The sequence below is a fragment of the Numida meleagris genome, chromosome 2 (genome assembly GCF_002078875.1).
Source record: "Numida meleagris isolate 19003 breed g44 Domestic line chromosome 2, NumMel1.0, whole genome shotgun sequence".
NCBI lineage: Eukaryota > Metazoa > Chordata > Aves > Galliformes > Numididae > Numida > Numida meleagris.
Window position 1 is genome coordinate 2,457,346 of NC_034410.1, and position 16,580 is coordinate 2,473,925.

A 16,580-nucleotide genomic window follows, 5' to 3' on the forward strand; every position below is an offset into this window, starting at 1 on the left:
AGTAATCCTCCATGTACTCAGGTCATGGCCAGGTCATTCTGACATCTTGGCTGAGCTTAATAATTAAGTTGTGTTAACGTGGTTGTTTATTTGCACATCTGAGTCCTACAATGGAGCTTTTCAGGAAAGGAGATCATGGGAAACTTAACACATTTTCACCTGTTTTTTTCAAAACTTTATACCTTGCTGGTCATGAGCGAAGGAAAAATTTTCCATGAAAAATATATGTGGACTAATCTGTCTTTTGAGCGTCATATTGCAGCTTGAAATAAGAGTTGAATGCATCAAGTTCTGAGCTCAGAAATACTTTTGAGAATATTAACCACTTCTATTAGAAGTAAAGAAAAAACTTAAATAAATCCATATCCTTTGTCAGGATAATTTGTCTGCAGACCCAGTGTTATGTATGAGTCTTCTTATGTGGGCACTGAATCCAAGTCATTCCTAAGTAAAGACATTCCGTAAGTAAAGATATTATCAGTATCCTACAACTATTATGGATTGTGTGTTAAAACACACCAAAACAGAGCTAGCTCTGTATAAGAGCTAATTGTTATATGTCCATGGTATGTTTTTGCCATTAATTACAGTGGTGCAGGTAGGGAACCAGTCCCATGGTGCCAAATCTGGACAGGGCATAAGAAGATCCCACTTTGTAGCCCTGTGCTGAGCCACTCATCTTCTGCTTGTCTGTCTCTGAGAGCAGAGACCCCCAGCAGAGTGTCCACTGCCCACCCTCAGCTGCAGGATTCATACCCCATGCAGAAATCTGACCAACAAAGCAAAATAAAAGTACAACCAAACGAGCAAAAGAAAATGAAACAAAATAATAATAATAACAAAAAAGCAAAAAGCAAAATCCAAACCAATCAAAGAAAGAAATGAAAAACAGGCCAGGGCTGTACTGAATTACATTAGAGAGGTTTCTGTTCCCTTGCCTGGAAGGAGACTGCTCCACATTGAATGCCTTTATTGGGAAATGCTTATGGACTGTCATTCTAACACTTGGGGACCGGTTCCGACCAAAGGGAGTTGTTTCCTCCAACAAAGCCACAACTCAGCTCTTGAAATTATCAGTTCTGCTTTATCCCATTAGTTTATCTTCTCAAAGCAAAGGCATGAAAAGCTGCTAGGAAGTGAGGAAAACAGATGTAGGGACAAAGCAACAGTGTTCTTCTTTTGTCTGGGGTTTGCCAGTGGGGAGCAAATTTTTACCCTCTTCCCGTCTGCTGTCACTCCAATTTAATTGCCTTTTTATTTTCTTTTTCCATCCTCACATACAGCTCAGGTAGCAGAAGAAAAAAAGGAAGAAGTTGCCACTGTCTCTGGAAAAGTGGACAAGGCTCAGGGTAAGAAAGATGCATCCAAAGGCTCCAAGAAGAAGGATGGTGAGAAGGACCAGAAAGATGGATCCAAGAAAGAAGGGAAGGATGCCAAGAAAAAAGATGGAGAAAAAGGAGAAAAGGGAGAAAAAGGAGAAAAGGGAGAAAAGGGAGAAAAGGGAGAAAAAGGAGAAAAGGGAGAAAAGGGAGAAAAAGGCAGTAATGACAAGAAACAAGGTGGTGGAAAGAAAGATGAAAAAGAAGGTGAAGCAGCAAAGTCAGGAGGAAGCTCCAAAGCTAATGGCAAAGCTGGTGGGAATGCCAAAGCTCCAGCAAAGAAGAAGTGACCCTGCTGAAAGACTGCTGGCAGTATTTCGGGCAGGGCAATGCTGTACTTTTGTGGATGGAGCACTGGGAGCAGATAGCACCTGCTGTCTCCAGGTACTCAGGCTACTGAGTGCCACTAGATGTACAGATTGATTATGTTTTGAAGACCAAGTCACTATTTTTTGTCCACCAAAGGAAAATCTGACAATTTGGCTGGACAGTGGCCTGCAAAAATATGCAGTTGGGACTACATGATAATAACTGGGACTAAACTACAGCCTGGAGCGAGAACCTGGTGTGTGGATTAGCATGGAAATGGACAGAGATGTGCATTCCTTAAACTAGTGGGAGGACACAGGTTGTTAAAATATGTCCTTCTTGAAGACCCAGAGGCTTTTGATGAACATAACTAACACTCAACTCCTCCTAAATCAGGTTTGCACATTTTAGACATTAATTAAATTCTCAATGCTAAAACCCAAAGAATGGAGGTTTCTAAGTTGCAGCTCATGTGGTTCCTGAGTGTTGACTTGGACACATAGGAGAAAGCTTTCCTTCCTTCTCTGATGCCTCTTTCTCTGAACTGCTGAAGAAAGTACTCGCTGCTATTTCTCTCACCTCCCAGATGTGTATTGCACATCTCAGTGAGTGTAAAATAGCATTGCTGGAGTGGAGCACATTGACCAAAATGCGATGTAGAACTGCTTTTCACGCCACCAGATGGAGAAATTGGATTGGAAAAAAAATTACATTCATGGCTTCTGAAGCTTTGCAAAGTGAATCGTTAATGACAGCATTGGAGATACAGTGATTTCTCTGGAAACATAAGGGCGACAACAAATCCAAAAGCAGGATTTAAGACTCAAGGCTCAGACACCCGGGTATTAATGATTATATCTCTACTTTCGTTATGCGGTGTGTGCATGACGTGGGTGATAAGAGGGAAATCAAACAGATTCTACAGAGTCAGGCAGTGGAAGGACTCGCAGGATCTCCTGCTCTCCACTAGAGGGGTCCTTGTTCTTCGTCTATAATATCTGAGACAACTTTAAAGGTAGTTTGTGCTGGATGGATTTTGTCTTATTTTTGGTGTTAATCTGAGCCTGGCTTTTGTTCCATCTCTTCTTCAATCTAAAGAAGACCTTCACAGCATCAGTTTATCTACCTGAGCCATCACCTTTTTCCAGTATTACTCTTCCTTTTATTCTTCCTTTTGTTAATGGATGTGACAGTCAGCTTAAAATCCCACCTACGATAAAAAAGGCACCAGAAAAGCAGTCATTGCCTCTGGAGGATGAAGGTGGAGTTGGACTGGGCAGGTGTCCCCAGAAGGCTGCAGTAAGGATCATTAGTCTGGATGAGCAAGTCAACAGGAGGGGGCTGGGATGCTGGAGTTCTGAATTTCATCCTGGTTTATTTGGGAAAAAAAAGCCCATGGATAAACTGCAGGCATTATTATTATGAATATTGTTATTTCCCTCAATTTCCTCCATTGTTTTGGCTTTTGATGTTATTGATGAAAAGCAATGTAAAAAAATGAGCATAGATTTTTGCTGTTCTGCCAGGAGATCATACAACCACAGTACACCAATTGCTAGCAAGTTGCATTATGCCCTTTCAACACACTTGCAGCTTTCTCTGAAGGATGGAACCTCCCGGAGTTATTAAAGCAGCCCCAGAGACTCTCAAAGAAAAATAATATTCTTTTTTTCTCTTTTTATGTACTTTCTTACACAATGTGACTCTGGACAAACCCTAATTGGTTTCATAAAACAGGCTTAAGTATTAGCAGTGTCTTGGCTTTGCCCTCTCTGTGCCCATCTCCCTTTGGAGATGGATCAAGTAAGAAATCTGGATCACCAATGCCATCCTGATCACTTCAATAGACCCATGGAGAACAAATGAAGCCTTCCCTAGCACTGGGAGATTCCTTCTTCCACCAGGTGACTTGTGGAGTCCCAAACCTAAGGCAAAGGTGTTTCTCCTTCCAGTGGCCAAAATGAATAGATAAGTGAACAAATGGATCAACCCCCAACTGGAGATGGAGCATTTCACCTGTAGGTCATGGTTGATCTTTATGTTACGGGGATGACTGGCCATTTTTTTTTTTTTTTGGTAGGCTTAAAGGAAAAAAAAAAAATGGTCATTTTCAGAAATAAAGAGTTTCAAAAGCTCTTCTTTCCCTATTTTTGTTTCCTTTTATTTTGGAGGGTCAGGAATTTGGGCACTTTGAGCATTTACCTGCATGCTCAGGAATGAAACACCTTCTTGAAGCATAACTCCATACCCACTAAGGTGGTTAAGAGGTGTATCACGCAATAACAAGGAGAACACGAGCTCTCTACTATTTCTAATTTCATATGGCACTTTGTTTCTGACTCCTCTCATTTCTATACAAAAAGCCAAAGCATTTTTATGGTCCTAATCTTTTCTGGCTGAAGAAAACACATCTTCCTTTGCTGATCTACTGAGCCCCTCATGCAGACTGAGAAGCGTCACGCGGGGTAAGTGGATCACAAAAGACAATCTGCTTAATGTCACAAGTAAAATCTGGGACAATGGATAGGACTTGACCAACTGATCTTGTGAAATAGGGCTTTGTGCATATTTCATTCTTAAGATGCTCCAGGGACTTGATCTATCATAATACTGGTAAAGCCTCCCTGAACTTTGCTATCTTCTCTTACCATAAAACTGTCTATCAAAACAAAATTATTTGCAGGGTGGTCATGGGTTACAATAGAATTTCTCCTACTTAAGGCATGGTAGAAATGCACGTTCACTTTCAAAATCTGCTGTTGAGAAACTGAAGAGGTGATACTTTGCCCTGGAGGAAGTAATTTTGCTTTAAAGAGAGAGAAGGGAAAATGGAAAAAAAAAGACAGAGACTTTTGTAGTTTAACTTTCTTTAGGAGGTCTTGAGTCTGTGATTTTGTGGAAGAGACAGTCTTCTTTTACCTGGAAAGCACGGGAGCCTTCCAGAAAAGCTTCACTGTGTGCTTGACCTGTTCTTTTTGCCTTTCCTGTGTAGTTCTGTGCTGCCATTCAGAACAAGAGGTGTCAGGCACCTTTGGCTAACCTGACACTGGAAGGAAGCTGGATTTTGGTGGCCTTTGGACATACAATCTTATGTTCCTCTATAACACTTCCCACATTCCTCTGTAACATATCCTACTTGCTGCCTGGGGTCTGCAGCCACTCAGGGCCATCATTTCCAAGCACTTTGATGACTTATGCTGCTTTGCTGTCCCTTGAGAACTGAGACCTGTTGCAGTGGTCTCTATTCCATAGAATGGTAGAATCATTAAGGTTGGAAAAGAGCACTAAGATCATCCAGTCCAACTGCTGACCCAACACCACCATGCCCAGTAAACCAAGAAGTATTTCTACCACTCAAAGACCTTGCTATCCCCTTGCATGCAAAATCCTACCTATGGCTGACCAAGCAAGCTCTGAGCTGTCTGTTCCTCAGAGAGCTATCTCTGCTTTGCAGCAAGGGTCTGTCCTTTGCCATTTGTCCCTGCTACAGAATGAAGTGCTGCTCTCCCTCCATCACAGCCTCAGTCTCCTTGGTTCCAGGCACATCTCTTTCTGTGCTCAAAGATAGGAAGTAGCTGATGGGGGGCTTTCTCCATAGGCAGTGCATTCAGAATACCAGTTTAATGAGTTTATTTTACAGGCCTTCAAATATTCCCTGGCTCCGTGCTATCACGCAGTGGTGTATCTTACTGATGCCAGTGCTTCCATATGGGGATTATGATTTTTAAAAATTCATTTTAAACATCCCTGGAGACTTTATTAAGACTTCCTGTAAGACGACAGGGAGTCTAATACAGAGGGAAAGAAACAGGGACTTCGATTTTCACCAGAACAGGGGCTTGATTTTATAAATGAAACACACTCCTGCTCTCCCCAACCCTGTCCCCATTCCATTTCCCCTTCCCCAGCTCATAAAACGGACCCTCGGATCAATGCCCCATGTGTATAGAAATAGAGACCAATCGTTTAATTTCTGTGGCTTTCTGTCCAACATGTGGCTGAGCTGGGAGAGGGACAGAACCACTGTGTATGGCAAAAGTACCGTCCTGGTTGGAACGTGCCATCAAGAGCAATTGGTTGGGACAGCAGATACATGGACAAGGAAGGACAGACGCTCACTGAGGGTCAATTGTGCTGGACATTTCTGGTTATTAATGAAAGAGCTTAACACACATTTCCCTTTTTTGTTTTCTGACTTAGAGGCAGGGAGAGCTGGTCCAAGCCCACCCACTGGATGGTGGCATGTAGTTGAGAGGATGAGTATCAGGGAGATGCTGTCTGTAGCATTGTTGCTGGGAAAGCTCTCTCTTGGGGAACACAGACCATTAGCCTGCAGCAAAAACATTATGAGGAGTATCAAGTCCTTCTGAAATACCATCCCCCGTGCAGGATCTGTTGCATGATGGATGAGCAAACTTCAGCCCCTAGACTGTAGGGCCCTGAAGGATGTGATCTATCTGAGCCTAATAGCAAATCAGCAGCTTGTGGTGGCTGTGCACTTGAAAATACGGGAAGGGAGATGTCCGAAGTGGATATAGTATGGGGAGTGTCATGGGACTGGGTCTAATTTCACGGCAAGGAGGATGAGACTGAACATGGTTTGTTGAGGTGGATGTGAGAGGCAGAGCTCCGGGGCCCCTTTTTAATCAAGTTCAGGTATGATGTGAGCAAGGAAGGGAAATATATGGGCTTCTGGATTTGGCTAAACTGTTATAATTGTCTTTCATTTAAACATTTACAGATGAGGGTATCCATCTCAAAACGTTGTTTGGAACTCCAGTTGTTTTAATATGTCTCCTTTGTGAGAAGGATTTCCAGGTGTGACAGAGCAGTAATGGATTAGAGTAAAGTCGAACCTCCCACGGAGCTGAACAGCAACAGGAAAGACAGCTAAAAATTCACAGCTAGAGAAGGCAGAGCTGCAGCTTCGCCTTCAAAAGCAACAGAGTGAACTAGACCAGACAACTGGAAAAGGGCAAAGAAGTCAAGTGATCTAAGGGAGCAGATAGTAAGCAACTTGACATACACATGGAAAAAAAATTGCAGGAAAAGCCCAGACATATGGCAATTGTAGAAGTGTGGATGTACACATCCAGCAGACTGACTCTCATAGGCCAACTATATGGCCACAACAGAACTAAGCATAGTCGGATTTTGGACAGACACTTGTTAAGTTTGGCACAAACTCAATCCTTGCTGTACTCAGAGAAGACATCTGTGTTGGTAAAGAAGTGAGCCATCACCCATTCCTTGACCCAGCAGCCATCTGCCTCACCAGGATGTAATCTGAAACAGTCCACTTGCATCCAAATTGTGCAGTTGGAAAGATTCCTGGCTTGTGATAATGCCTGAACAATACCCAGGAATTGTTTTGGAAAATACTAGCTAACCTAGGCCAAAACCATGACAGAAACTATGCTAAAAAATTAACGGTACAGGTTGTATTAGAACAATGTTTGGCTCATCTCATGGTCTTGTTGAATTCCAGGGGTAAGCACAGCAAGTGATGGAAGCTGTAGATGATGGCAGGCCCCACGTACACAGTGTTGTCCCTTTTTCTGTGAGTTCATGAAGTATGGTGTTTCCTGACTCATTGGAGAGAAAAGCATTCTGCTTTTTGTACAGTGCCCACACCATTTCCCATAGAGTAAAGTAACAACAGTCCTGCCATTGCCTCAGACTTGTTCAGGTGCCCCATCACCTATTAGAGAGGTGCCCACAGCAGATAACTGTAGGGCATTCAGAGAAGATGGGGAAAGGTGGTCAATATTTTGGATCAACAGCATTCTGAGGCATGATGCCACGTACAAGGAAGACCTACAAGAAAACAACGCTTGGAAGCTGCTCTGTTGGGATAACTGTGATGTCACTGAGATGAAGCAGGTCTGTTGCCCTGGTGTCACCAAGGCTGTGCATTTCTAAGGCTTGATTTGACACCTGATGCTTGGGAGGTAGTTAGAAGAGTGCAGAAAGTGGGAAACATTTCACTCCTGTAATTTCTAGAGATAAAATACCGAGGCAGTTTACAATGTGATTCCAAGGAAGATAAATAGAGGTTACACATCCAACTTTCAAAAGTTGGACTTCAGATTTTCTTCTTGCTCCCTGCAAAAGTCTCAGAAGTAGGACCTCGATGTCCAATATCAAGGTACCATATTTGCCAGTCAGCTTTTCTTTTTTTCTCTCCAGTTAGAACCCTTGCAAGACTCAAAGAGTTTTGAGGGACACATTCCTCATGGTAAATTCTCAAAGGGATCCAACGGCTTGTCCACAGCATGGGGGTAAGTAAAGTATCTGATCAGAGACTTTTGGACCTCAGTCCTCTTTTGCAGACTTGAAAAGCCCAACCAAGCACAAGAACTGGAAAGAATAAAGGACGTGTAACTTGTGTAAGCACTGAACTGCTCTCGTTTGGGATTTTACCCATACAATAAATTATAGATTTGCAATAGGATTTAGTCCTATTGATGTAGATATCTAATAACTTATGCACAGCGTATGAATGTCATAGAAAAAAAAGAAGGCTTGAAAATTGTTCTGTTTAATTCATACTACTATGTTCCACATAGGAGAGGACATAAGGACCTTTTAAAAACTACACATGTATAAGAAACCAGTGGAAATGAGACCTCCAAAACACTGTTCTAGCAAAACAACCGTATCACATCTGATCCAATAGTACAGTTTAATTCTTTCAGCAACTTCATAGCTAGCCTGCCAAATCAGATTGTCCTACTAGCCAAAAAAATATCTCAGAAGGCTGCCAGATCTAATTCCACAAACCGAGTATTTTATCCTGTTATGTACTGGAGAGAGAGAAACAGAATGCAGAGTCCATTTTATTCTACTTGATGAGCATATAAGCAGCAGCATTTTGATCTGAAGATTTTAAGAGAAGCAGCACAGAAAATTCATAGCTAAGAGGTAATAAAGAAGGTTTGGAGCAAAGTAAACCCCTGTTTTATTTGGTTCTTTTACTTCTATTCAACTTACACACAGTTTTCCAAGCAATGTTTCAACAGTCAAAAGCTTTTGAATAGCAGAGAAGTGGCTGAATGCAACTCCTTTGTTGTACAGGAGCAGAAAATAAGAAACATGGTGGGCAAGGGCTTAATGAGAGCTGAAACACAGCAAACATTACTGTAAGTATCTTGTGAGTTTGGTATGTCTTAAGCTATGGTTGGAGACATTGGTGAAGGTTGAAGTGATCCACATAGAGATGTGGAATTAATGGCTTATAAGGGAAAATGAAACAAAGCTTTTATTGTAGAGAAGGCCAAGTAAAAGCTTGGAAAAAAATTTCAAAATCTTTAAAGCCAGCTAAGTTGATTGAAGAAATAGTATGCTTTCCTGGTCAGCTATGGACAAAACAAGCAAAACTGAACCTAGTTACAGGTAGAGATATTTAGGACAGATAGTAGAACAAACTTTAAATGGCAAGACTAACGAGGAATTGAAACATCCTTCATTTTAGGATTTTAAAACCAGGTGCAGTTCATGGTTGGTTTAGGTGCAGCTGATTCAGTACTGGGGTGAGAATATGGAACTACATGACTACTTGAGCAGAAAGGTGGTAATTTGGACACACTGGATGTGCCAGGTTGTCAGTTCAGACTGGAATTCATGAGGCCAGTTTGGACAACGAGGACATCCTTATTTCCTGGGACTTTCTATTTTCAGAGCTCCTTACTCCGTATTTCCAGGCCTTGTCCTTTCAAAATAAATATTAATTCAAATGAGAAAAAAAAAATGGATTAAAGTTTACTTGAACGCTACCCAGTCTTTTTCCATGTGGAGACAAATAACAATGTCTCCTTTATGCAGGTGATCTGCCCTTCCAAAATTTAAGTGCATATTGAAATACCTGGAGCACAGTTAGAAAAAAAAAGCAGTGCAATGGTTGGAGTTTTAGTTTAAATTTTGGGATGAAGACCCTGTTCTGTCACATACTTCACACTGGGCTTCAGTAATTCATTTCTCCTCTCTGTGCTCTGCCCAATTCCTCTGTAGGAGAGAAGGAAGAGCTCTGCCTTGTTTCAAGGCACTGTAAGGAACAATATATTATAACTCAGGGATGCAGGCCTGCTCACAAACAGAGCAGAGAAAACCTCCAAAATCTGTTTAAAGCTAAAAGGCTGGTAACATTGATTCTGGCAGCCAGAAATTTGTTTACATAGTGATTTCAGTCAGCTTACAGGCCAGTTTGAGAGCCGGGTAAAATTCACAGTGTAGACAAGACCTCATTGTCCTTTCTTTCCTAAAAATAACTCGCATTCTCCTGCTTCCCAGAAGTTAGTTTGCCTTCGTAGCCATAAATATTGCATTTTTGCTGAATCATTTCCCAGCACTTTTCATCACGACCTGTTAAAGGCCAGTTTAGGATGTCTTGTGTTGCCAAAGTTAAGAAGTCAGAAACCACGAGTCAGAACCAGATGCCCTCACTAGCCAGGCCTGTAACCAAGAGGCACCTTCAGAGACATAAGTGCATGTGTATAACCTTTATACCTGCATCTTTTACAACTTCTGTGTTTTGGATCCCCCTGACAAAGATAAAAGTCTTCCTTACCTGGACCAGCCCTTCCAACATGTCCTCTGAGGAGACTAGAAATTGAAAATCCCCTCCAGGTAGGTTCGTTCAGAATCACTGCTCCCTGATGATAAAAAAAAATTTCTTCCTTATATCCAGGCTAAATCTACCCTCTTCCAGTTTAAAACTGCCACCCCTAGTCCTGTCACTTCAGGCCATAATAAAAAGTCTTTCTCCATCTTCCTTATAAGCCTGCTTTATATATTAAAGGCCGTAACAGGGTCTTCCCTGAACTTTCTCTTCTTCAGGCTAAACAGGGACGTGAGAGGTTTCAAAGCAGGTTTTTGGCACGGTAGTACAGGCAGCAAGCATGCTCTAGAAGTTGTTCATGTAAAGTCCCGAAGAGCTCGATTAGCTTTAAATGACATCCTTTGTTCCATAAGCTAGCCAAGAAAATAACCCTTACTGTATAGAAGCACCTGAAACTTCTAAAAAAAAAGAAACAAATAAATACTCCCTCCTTCCAAAACAGTAATACCAAGGTTTTGTATCCATCTGCACTGCTGAGTTAAAGAATATCAAAGGTCTTCCCCCAGAGCACATTCTGTCATCCATACAGTTAAATTCTTTTGTGCTCGGCCAATGCCAATTAGCATTTTTCCAGAAAATGCTCAGTCCTGTTTTGAGTTTTTCATAAGCCAAGGGACTGCTCATAACATGGAGTGGCCTCGGGGCCACTGGAAAGACCCTGCCCTGTTTTACTTATGGATTCATACACAGAAGAGTTGGATTCATACCAAGGAGAACATGGAAGTCTCTTGGTTTGGCTCCAACTTCCTCTCTGTTTTACAAATGTAGATATGACCCGTGAAAACACTGGAACACTTCGGAGGGGCGGGCTAGATCCAGTATTCATAGGTTAAGTATAATTTAGTAGTTCCCATTCTCTCTCTCTTATTTTATAAACATTGTGTTGAGGAACATGGTATAGTAAGAACTATTGGTGATAAGTGGATGGTTGGACTGGATGATCTTGTAGATCTTTTCCAGCCTTGGTAATTCTTGGTAATAGAGTATGAGATAAGGCCTCTTTAAGATGCAAATAGTACTTTGTAAGAAGAATATCAGTTTGTTTGAGGATAATCTTAAATTGTGCCTGGATTTAAATCAATACAATAGACATCTCTGAAAAACTGTTAGTAAGGATGAGACTGTGGAAACTAATGGCCAAATATCCCAGAAATTCCCATGAAACTATTAACCTGGTGCCGCTCTCAGTCTCCCTAGCTCTTTGCAATAGGAGTGCCAGCTACATACAAATGCTTTGTTGTGAGTGAGTCTGGCTCTTGTAATTAATTCACTTCTGAGAGCTTCAGAAAATCACTGATGGAATCTCCAGGGTCTCTCAGTGTCTTCAGCCTGGGGCTGGGTAAACTGAGGCACAAGAATAGGATTTCTATGACTAAGTGCAGACTTATCAGACTTGCCAGTGTCTATAGCTGGACAAACTGTCCAACTGTGAGATAAACAGGTTCACATTGCGTTGGGTGATGAACCAGCTGAATGACAGGGCTCAAAGCATTATAGTGAATCTGGCTGGTGGGCAGTCACTAGAGGTGTTCTCCAGGGCTGAATTCTAGAGCCAATTCTGTTCAGCATTATCTGTGATTGGGATGCAGAACTTAAATGCAACTTCAGTAAGTTTGCTGGTGACGCTAAACTGGGAGGTGCTGTTGACTCTCTTGAGAGACAAGATGCCTTGTAGAGGGATCTAGATAGATTGGTGCATTGGACATTCATCAACAGCATGAAGTTCTACAAGGGTAAATGCCAATTCTGCCCCTGGGGTGAAGTAATGCCAGACAAATGCAGAGCCTGGGAGATGCTCGGCTGGAGGGCAGCTCAGCAGAAAGGGATCTGGGGTGCTGGCTGACAGCAGGCTTGGCATGAGCCAGCAGTGTGCCCCGGCAGCCAAGAGAAAGAGCTCAAAGAGGAAATTAATGGGCTTACAGACCTTTCTGTGTTCTTTTCTGGCTCTGCTCTGCCCTGAGAATGAGGCAACACTGAAGAACCCAGAATTTTTGAGTGTTTCATAAACTTTAAACACCACAAAAAAAAAAATCACAGTATTTACTGGATGAGATGACTTTTAATTCAGGCCTTTGAAGGCTGATATAGACTGGATTTTTCTGGAAAAAAAAGGAAAAAAAAGGAAAAAAAAAAACACCAACAACCCCAAACCAACCAACCAAACACACAAACCAGCAATCAAACAATAACAACAAAGCAAACACTGCCTTCTCATCTCACCAAAACACCAGGCTTCTACATCCAGCCTTTACATAGTAAGAGGTCCAGCTGTGTTCTTCAGTGTCACCGTTCTCTTGCAGCCTTAGCAAAATGAAAATAGCCATGAATATCATAGATCTCGGGGTAGATGCGTTTCAACATCCTTCATTGCACATCCAGCAGCTTTTGGAAAAAAAAAAAAAGCAACAAACTTTCACATGAAAGTCTAGCTATTCATCAGAAAATCAGCTAGATAAAAAACGATGAAGTCTGAAATTCTCTCCCCCTGTCTCATTTCACTCAATGGCTTCCAGATTGCATCCATTTGGTTTATAAAATTAAAGATGTGCTTCCTCCTCCCCTAATTACCAGGACACAAATTCAGTTTGGGATGAAAACCTTTTGTGCGTGCCTCTTAAGTCCTCCCCAAAAGTTTTGCCATTGGAATTTGGCCAACCATTTTGTTGATGATGCATGAGCTGGAACCAAACCGAGATGATTTTTTCATTAACAGCTTTGGCTCTGCAGAACCAACAGGAGTAAAATATTAGTTTTGCTTGCTAAAGAATCCACTGTGACTCAAAGACACAATAAAACAGATCTTTGGGGAAAGGAGCTTATGTTCATAGAGAATCACTTTCCTAACTACAACCATACCGGTTCACAAGGCTGTGTACAAAAGTCTTATGGCTCTTATTACAGGCGATCAAGAATCCAAAGGTTCAAACCACCAGAAAGCCTTAAAAAACTTGGAGCAACCAACTGATCTTACTGAACTTCAATAGGGTTTCTTTTTCTTTTCTTTTTTTTTTATCTGTGTAAAGTGTTGATTTCTACCACAATGCAGATCTAAAAAGCTAAAACCAGTTTGGTTTGGGACACTGTTGGTGTTTTGCTTGAGTCCATTCAGACAGTGACAGAATGGGCAGAAGACTTTCTCTTCACTTAAGAATAAAACATATTCTGGGTACATGATAGGCAGTGTAGTTAAAGGTATGTCCTAAAGAGGACCTAGATGAGGTTGGACATTAAGGTCTTTGCAGGAGACTCAGAAAGGGGGAATACTTTAATTGCTATCTATCATTTTATACCAAATGGCTGCTATACTGAGTGATGCTCAATGCAGAGACTACTGCTACCTTTTTATTCATCGTTCAATGCATTTCTGCATGGATTTAAAAGGATTTAAAAGGTTAGAGTAAAAGTAAGGTTCTGTATGAAGACATATATCAAGGAGGACATTCATATTTCAAGGGTCCCCTCTGCTACTTTTACAGTCAGAGGAGGGGAAGAAGTATTTCAGAGGCTGCAGCAGTGTTGTACAGAAAGCTTGGAAGAGGACCTGCAGGTGGGCTTCATGAGACCTACTGAAATATCAGTCTGCTTCTCTTCTCATTTGTGCAGACTGCAGTCATCCACCAATGAAGAGGACTGTAGGACGTGGAGACCTGCAGTGGAAAAGGTGTCCAGATGTATGTCAAGAAATGATGAGACATCACTTCTTTTGTGGTTGAGAAAGATCCCCTTCATGACAATCCATCCTCCTCGTTCTTAATTTTAAAAAGACTAAGTGCAGCTGATCAAGATTAAGTTTTGAAAACCACTGAAAAAGCTTTAAGCATCCAGCAACATTTGGCCGAAGAACAGAAGTGACACTTATTCAGTAAATTTAGCAGAGCTAATCCAAACAATTTGCCATTATCTTTGTGTGTGTGTGTGTGTCTGTGAGCATACTTTAGCTTTTGGGTCTACTCCAGACTCATTAATCATGCAGTAAATTAGTGTAGCAAATAAGAATTTCTACTGTAGCAACATCTAGGGGCCTCCAACAGGACCTAGACCCTGCTACACTGGGCTGCATAAACATTTACTGACAACTGGCTTCTGCCCAGAATGCTTACAGATCTAAATAGGATGGCAAAAACAATAAATAGGCAGACAGAAAACATCTTCCCTTTCAAGTACTGATCTGTAGAGGTTGGTTCTCTGTTACTAGCAGTTCAAAGGGCAGAGACACGTCACATCTACTCCACCTCGATGGCCTTTGGGCTGTGTTGGAAGTGCTCAAACACATTGAATTTAAGGTATGTGTTGTGTGGCATGAACAACCAACATGTTCAGCCCTAGCAGAATTCCAGTTTTAACCAAGAGTGAAGGTGGCCCTTCCAAAAAGCTGTGGCTGAGGACCTGAGGAAGTCATGAGGGTTTACAAAGTGCCTGCATGGCAAAGCTGATCTGAAGAGTGGACTCCCATTTGGGTTTCACTGATGTTATAAACATGCCCCATGCAACATTTGGAAATGATCTGCCACTTGGCTTGGGTATAAGAATATCTGCAGCATTACAGTTCAATCAGTGAGTGACGTTTTTCAAACTATTTCATACTGGTCTCTCTGCAAATCCCATCACTTGAAAACCTGAAGAAGTTCAACTGTAAAAGTGCTTGCAATAGTAATATGGGAGATAATGTTGCACAGAATCTAGTGGCTGGAAATATGCCTGAGTTTTATCCCCAGATTTTCCTTTAACTGTCTATGTGTATTGACACACAGAGGGAAAGCATTTGCAATGAGATGGGAAATAAGCTTTTCTTGAAGCAGCCTATATAAAGTCATTGGGTATTTAGGGCAGGTCATGTCTCTGTGAATTTCCCTCAAATGCCACAGAGAAAAGTGAAATCAGCAGTATGACTCTCTTCAGTGATTCAGGCATCCTTAGTAAAAACTCCTAAGTCTTATGTAGCTAAGTAATTTTACATAACCCCAATCTATTACTCAGCAGTTACAGAGATTTTTTCTGACTTCTGTGTTTAGGACATGAGGACAAGGACAAGAAGTGTCTAAGTTTTAGGGCTTAGATTGAAAAAGAACCTGATTAGGTTTACTCCTAACCTGAATTTCTAATGTTATTGAAGTTAAATAGGAAAATCTAGTTCTGGATCCTGAGGGTCATGTCTTAAACTTTAGCTGGTGTGTCTGTGTTGGTGTGTTAGTCTTGCTCAAAGCTTGTGGTATGTTCAGTGGCTCTTATCTGGAGCAAGTCAACCAAACTCAGATATAGAGAGTGATAGAGATAATTTCATAGATAAATCTACAAATTGTGTGGGCTGAACTGGCCCACTGTCTTGGAACACTGAGAATTTAAGGTTGAGAAGTTACTGAGAGTCATACTGAAGTATCAAGAAACCCAGACAAGATGCAGCTAGGGTGCATGATGCCATAGCTAACCTATATAGAGCTCTCTCTCTCTGTTGTGAAACGGTTTTGAGATTTATTGTTAGAGGTACAACACCAGAATCATTTAGAGTAAAAGTTTAATGCAGCCTTCTGTGTCCTGGATCCATACCCTCTACCTGCTTTACATCGGGAATGTGAGCTAGCAGCCCTTGCATGGAAGAAACTGTGTAGTTCCAGAGGAAACTGGGAGAAAGCATGTGTGCATTTATTTTTGGTAGAGATGGTGACCCAAATGTAGGCATCCATTTGGGAATCCCTTCTTCATTCAATCTCTCTTAGGCTCCGATTCACATTTTTTACAGCCACAGCTGAGCTGGAAAGCTATTAATAGCTCTTTGGTTCAGGCTTGTAGATCTGTCTCCATCATCATTTTCAGGACTTAGCTTTACTATACACATGGCGCCTTTTAATTAGTAAATTCTTTAGTCTTTAATGTATTTTCTTCAGTGCCAGATGACCCCATGGCCACCTGCCTCTCAACAGCTTCATTGTCTTGTAATAGGAAGTTCACTTTCCTGACTTTAATGACCTTTTTATGAATTAATACATCTTCTGGAGATATGAACCCCATCAGCACTGTTAATATGAGATGGTGAGATGATTAATACTTCAGTGAAATTTATCTTGAGTTTCTTTTCTCTTTTTAACGCAGTGCACTGTACAGGGAAAGGGATTTATTTGCTTGTTTACTAAGAGACTGAGGCACAGAGGTCAATCCTGGAACTTGTGTTGAGGTCTCTGCAGACTGGATCATTGCTCAAGGAGGTAATAAACATTAGGAATGACAGTAAAAACACTGAATCAAAGTGAAGAAGACAAAAAAGTCTTTTTTACTACAGC

General features: G+C 41.4%; 1 long non-coding RNA gene across 2 annotated transcripts; it reads left to right on the forward strand.

Annotated features, from left to right (window-relative positions):
- On the forward strand, positions 7,552-14,283 carry LOC110394325. Of its 2 annotated transcripts, XR_002435551.1 has the most exons (4): positions 7,552-7,639; positions 7,878-7,969; positions 8,766-8,830; positions 13,909-14,283. It is a non-coding gene; the product is annotated as an uncharacterized LOC110394325 (long non-coding RNA). The 2 variants fall into 2 exon arrangements; XR_002435552.1 differs by lacking the exon at positions 8,766-8,830 and having other exon boundaries at positions 7,554-7,639; positions 13,909-14,279.